Source organism: Pleuronectes platessa, chromosome 23 (genome assembly GCF_947347685.1).
Source record: "Pleuronectes platessa chromosome 23, fPlePla1.1, whole genome shotgun sequence".
NCBI classification, from domain to species: domain Eukaryota; kingdom Metazoa; phylum Chordata; class Actinopteri; order Pleuronectiformes; family Pleuronectidae; genus Pleuronectes; species Pleuronectes platessa.
This window is the reverse complement of record NC_070648.1, coordinates 8,050,437-8,055,212: the sequence shown is the minus strand read 5'-3', so window position 1 is coordinate 8,055,212 and position 4,776 is coordinate 8,050,437.

Sequence of the window (4,776 nt, the reverse complement as noted above, 5' to 3'; positions counted from 1 at the left end):
TATTTTTTCCAGTGTCAGCATTAAAATAACACGCTAATCTACGCATCAACTTTTCACTGAACCCTTATCCACACACACACAAGCAGTGTGAGCGATCACGTTTTGACCTGCCAAATCCGGCTTGTTTCCGAAAGTCTTCGGGGAAGTTAAATCTTCTTACTGGGATATTGATAGCTTCAGAAACAGTCGGAGTGAGGGGGAATGTTAATTACAAATGTTTCGGAACAAGATCAGTGTGAAATCCCTGCTGTGCCGGAGCCTGTTCTGGCTCCACCGCTTTGTGTCGGTCTCTCTCTTTCTGGGGAAGGTAACGTTTGCAGTCGGGAGAAGCAGGGATTCGAAGCTCGGCAGCGATCTGAAGAATAACCACAGGAATGGCTAGTGATGCAACTTGAATCGTATTATTTTTGGGATAGTCGAGCCACTTGCAACAAGCTCATTAACAAAAAAAGAGAAACTTTATTTGTAAGGTTTCCCCTCATTACGTAGGTCAACTGCGTAATCAGACTATCTTCTAAACTGCTGGTTTACCAAATTAAAACTGTGTTGTCAGACCAACAATCCAAAACCCAAATATAATTAGTTCCATTTTCATGTTTGAGAAAGAGCAAATATTGAAAATGTTTACGACTAAAATGATAAATCCATGATCTAAATAGTAGTCGATTCATTTTCTGTGGATCAACCAAATCCTGAATCGACTAATAACTTAATTTCTACTTATTACGTCTCCAGGAGGACAGTCTATTCTGAATCGGAAGCATGAAATGAATATAGTTTCTCATCTCGAACACGCCCAGAGCCTTAAATATGTCATATCTTTGTCTTCCTCTGTTCTGCGTCTTAAGTTCACATGAATAATAAGGAAATCAACAAAACCTTGATGCGAGGGTGAGAGGCAAGAATGAAGCCGTAAGCACTTTTCACAATCTCTGTAGTGTCTGGAAGAAAGCCGGCAGAGATACTAGACCTGCTAAGGGAGTTTTAAATCAAGCCCGCAGATTGTATAATATGCTAAGTCAGGGAAATTAGCATGTGTGCTTTAATATTTTTTTTGGACTGTTGGGAGACACGTTTTTTAAGTGGATGGGCCTTTTGCCGGGGAAACGTGCATAGGACTAGAGAATGGTGCCGGAGAGATTAGCCGCTCCCTCCAAAGTGAAGCCAATAGAAAACCCATTAGGTTGAGCTGATCTGGAAATTATATGGAATTGATCCTGAGGTAAGAACAGTTTTTCATGCTCGATACTTCCCATTGATTCACGCTGCCACAATTACAAATGAAAATCATTATGTCTCCCAAGTTGTATTTTGTTAGTGTCTGATGTGGGCGCACGCGGTCGTACTTCTCGTGCTTAATCATTTGTCCGTGGGTGTCAGACGATCATACATGGGAATCTTTAGATCTGATTTAAAATATGGGATTCTGACAGAATTGCAATGAGTTTCGCTGTTTATCATTTGTTAAACTATTAGAAGCCCAAAACATATTTGAGGTTAAGGATGTACGGCGCTGAAAACAACCGATGATACACTGTGTGTTCCGTCCCATAGCTGTTCCACACCTATTCTTGCACCCTGTGCTGGGGGCCATTTTATGTGGCTCTTTGACAGTAACTCAACAGAAGCAGCAAACACAAACCGACTCCAGACAGGTATTGTTCAGCGTGTTTCCAAACAGTGTGAATCACCAGCTCAATCTCCCGCCACCCACTGAGTCCTGGATGGTGCCTCATCATCATTTGAGGCCTTGGGTAGGGGGGGAAGTTTATTGCCGAACACCACGGCGTCTCAGGAAATCCATCCTCCTCCTCCTCCTCCTCCTCCTCCCCATCCCACGCCGGCCCTTCCCCTCGACCGGGGGGCCGCCACCAATCGCAGCCGAGACAGGTGTCTTATCTCCATCGCGCAGCACAAGCACGGCCAATCTTCCAGGAAGATGGCGACTGGAATGTGACAAATCCATCTGTCCTGGTTTGAATTTGTATGCTAATTTGAAATAATAGCCCCTCTGGTGACAGTGCAAGGGAACAATTCAATCATGCCATCTCTGACAGTTGCTTTGCAGCCTTCTCTGTGATACGAGAGTATATGCATGTACCGCTGGGTTAGCTTGATAGATTGGTTATGTAGGGGAGATGTGGCCTGTAGACTCTATGTTTAAAACGGGCCTGCCAAATGAATCACCCAACTACTGAAGGCACCTGGGCAGTAACCTGCCGCCGCTACCGGGGGGCGGGGGGGAACAATATTTGATTTGACCCCATTTATTTCCCCCGTGACACTGTCGGATCGCCCTGAACTCTCACCCGATTTCCAGCCTTCAATGGGACGTGTGTGAATGATCGAAACGTCCCCACAAGAAATCACACTAACGCAGTTGTTACATTGTCACACTGAATTATCTCCGGCTGTTGATTTGATGCAGCGGAGAAGCTTTCATGTGTCACCGGGCAGAAGAAGAGGCAGATCAGAGAAGAGGGAGCGCGGGACACACACAGGGGCGAGCTGAGCTGTGCCATATATTCCGAGAGGAGCCGGGGCTATACGATCTGTGATTTCTCCTGTGCCTCGAGTCCCCCACCGCGCAAATGCATGGCACTCGCTAATCTTTAAATTAATCTACAACACGGGACAGATTATGGTCGATGGTGACAGATAAGGCTAAAGAACGAACTGCTCTTCATTTTGCTTGCGTCGCTCCTTTTACCTCACCTCCACATCAGGGCCGGCTTTCTCTTAAGGCACCCAGTTGGTTCAGCCCACATTTGCAAGAGAATTTTCAAAAGATGTAAACTTGCTCAGAAATTGTACGTTGGAATAAAGGCAATTAAAGGGTCAGTGTGTAGAATTTAGTGACATCTAGTGGCGAGGTTGCTTGTTGCAGCTGAATAGCCCTCCCCTCACCCTCCCCTTCCAAACATGACAGAGAACATGTGGTAGCCTTCAGGTGTCATAAAAACTCAAAAGGTGTTTAGTTTGTCCATTCTGGGCTACTGTAAAGAAACATGGCTGCCTCCATAGAGAGAACTCGCTCCTGATGTAAATATAAACTATTTAAATATAAAGTGCTCATTCCAGGGTAAAGAAAACAAGACTTCTTACAATTAAGGATTATTTTAAATTCAATTTCTTCTTTAAATCTCTTTCACCTTAATCTTAAACACCGAACCTTTAATGTTTTGTTACTCCCCAATTTGCAGTATTGACACCGCTGACATGCCTCCTGACAATTCACTATGAAATGTGTCAGCTGTGTTATGGCCCCTCGCTGCATGGTCGTCCTCTGCCTTTCTGCACTCGCACTGCTGCAGTCGATGCTCGGGCAATTTCTGCAGGATGAGAAAAGTGCACGGCGCTGGGCCAATTGACCACACTTCAAACGGCCGCAGATCATGCGTGGCAAACCGGTCTGATCAAACGAGGAGGCGAAGAGGACTGATGAACAAAAAAAAAAAGGCCCCGTCGAAACCGCAAACGCCCGGCCTCCCGATAAACAGTGTGCTAAGAGACAGCTCTCCAAATGAGCTCCGCGAGCAGCCGCCCCTCGCACGGTTCTCACCGAGCTTGAAAGGTTTTCTGTGCTCAGCATGACTGCACGTGGATAAAGCAAATTCCAGTGCATAAAATTACTGGTTTTGTTCGATAGAAAGCAAACAAAGCTTAGATATGCTCAATGGAGTGGGTTTTTGTCTAAGGCTGCTTGGATATCACAAAAAACTACATTATGAAACTTTAATGAGGCAGACTTTATATTTTAATCAAGCATAATGGGTTTGATTAAACGTGCAAGTCGGTCTCTTGTGTATGTGGCTAATAAGTGCAATCAAACATGACATGGAAGGACAAATAATGTCTTCGTTGATAAGATGTGGGAAATAGTGATAGTGACCAATATTTTCATTATCTGTAAAACCTTGTGTTGAGATTGAAACCTTAATATTTGATGCCTTCAGCCTATACTCGTCTCCGGGATGCACGAGCTCCATCATAATAAATAAAGTGTCCATAATATAATGCTTTAGTGGGTTTATGTGCAAGGGCACTCCCTGTTCCTCATTACGCACAGTAGATGTACTGTAAAGGTCCATGGAGACTGAATTGTTACAGATGAGTAAGAGGACAGCGATTCAGTTCAATGAGATTTTCATGGGAGTGTCCACTATTTTCTTTAAAGTGCAGGGTGCTGCAATGGCATTTCAGTCTTACACCGATAATTGTGAGTCAACCTTTGGTCAGCGAGTACAAATCCAGGGTGTTTGCTCAGAAACTTTTTTTGCAACTAAATCTGAATTTACTTTGAGTTTCCCATGAAACACATTGATTTTATAGTTTGAATAAGTATATGGAGATACAAATATCAACTCCTCATTAAAATATGTAAACTGTACTGGATTTGTGTGATAAACCAGAAGTGAGACAGCGTTAACATCTATTCCGGCATTACTGCAAGCCACCATCCTTTAAGATACAGAACCTTTGTAGTACTTATTGATTTTTCTTTCCTAGACGGGATAACTACTGTATGGCGTCGACAAAGACCAGATGGGATCATCATAGTGAGAAGTATTGATGCTGTAACAAGTCAACAAATGATAGAACATCAAAACCAGGGAAATACAGTTTGCAGAATTTTTAGATATATAATTATAATGTATAATTTATTATAATAAGACCAATGAACTTATAACAAAGGATTTGTATTGCTGTGTTTCTGTGGTGTCTGATCCTGATGCAAAGTTGTATCTCTAGCTGTTTGTACTTTGCTGATTTCCT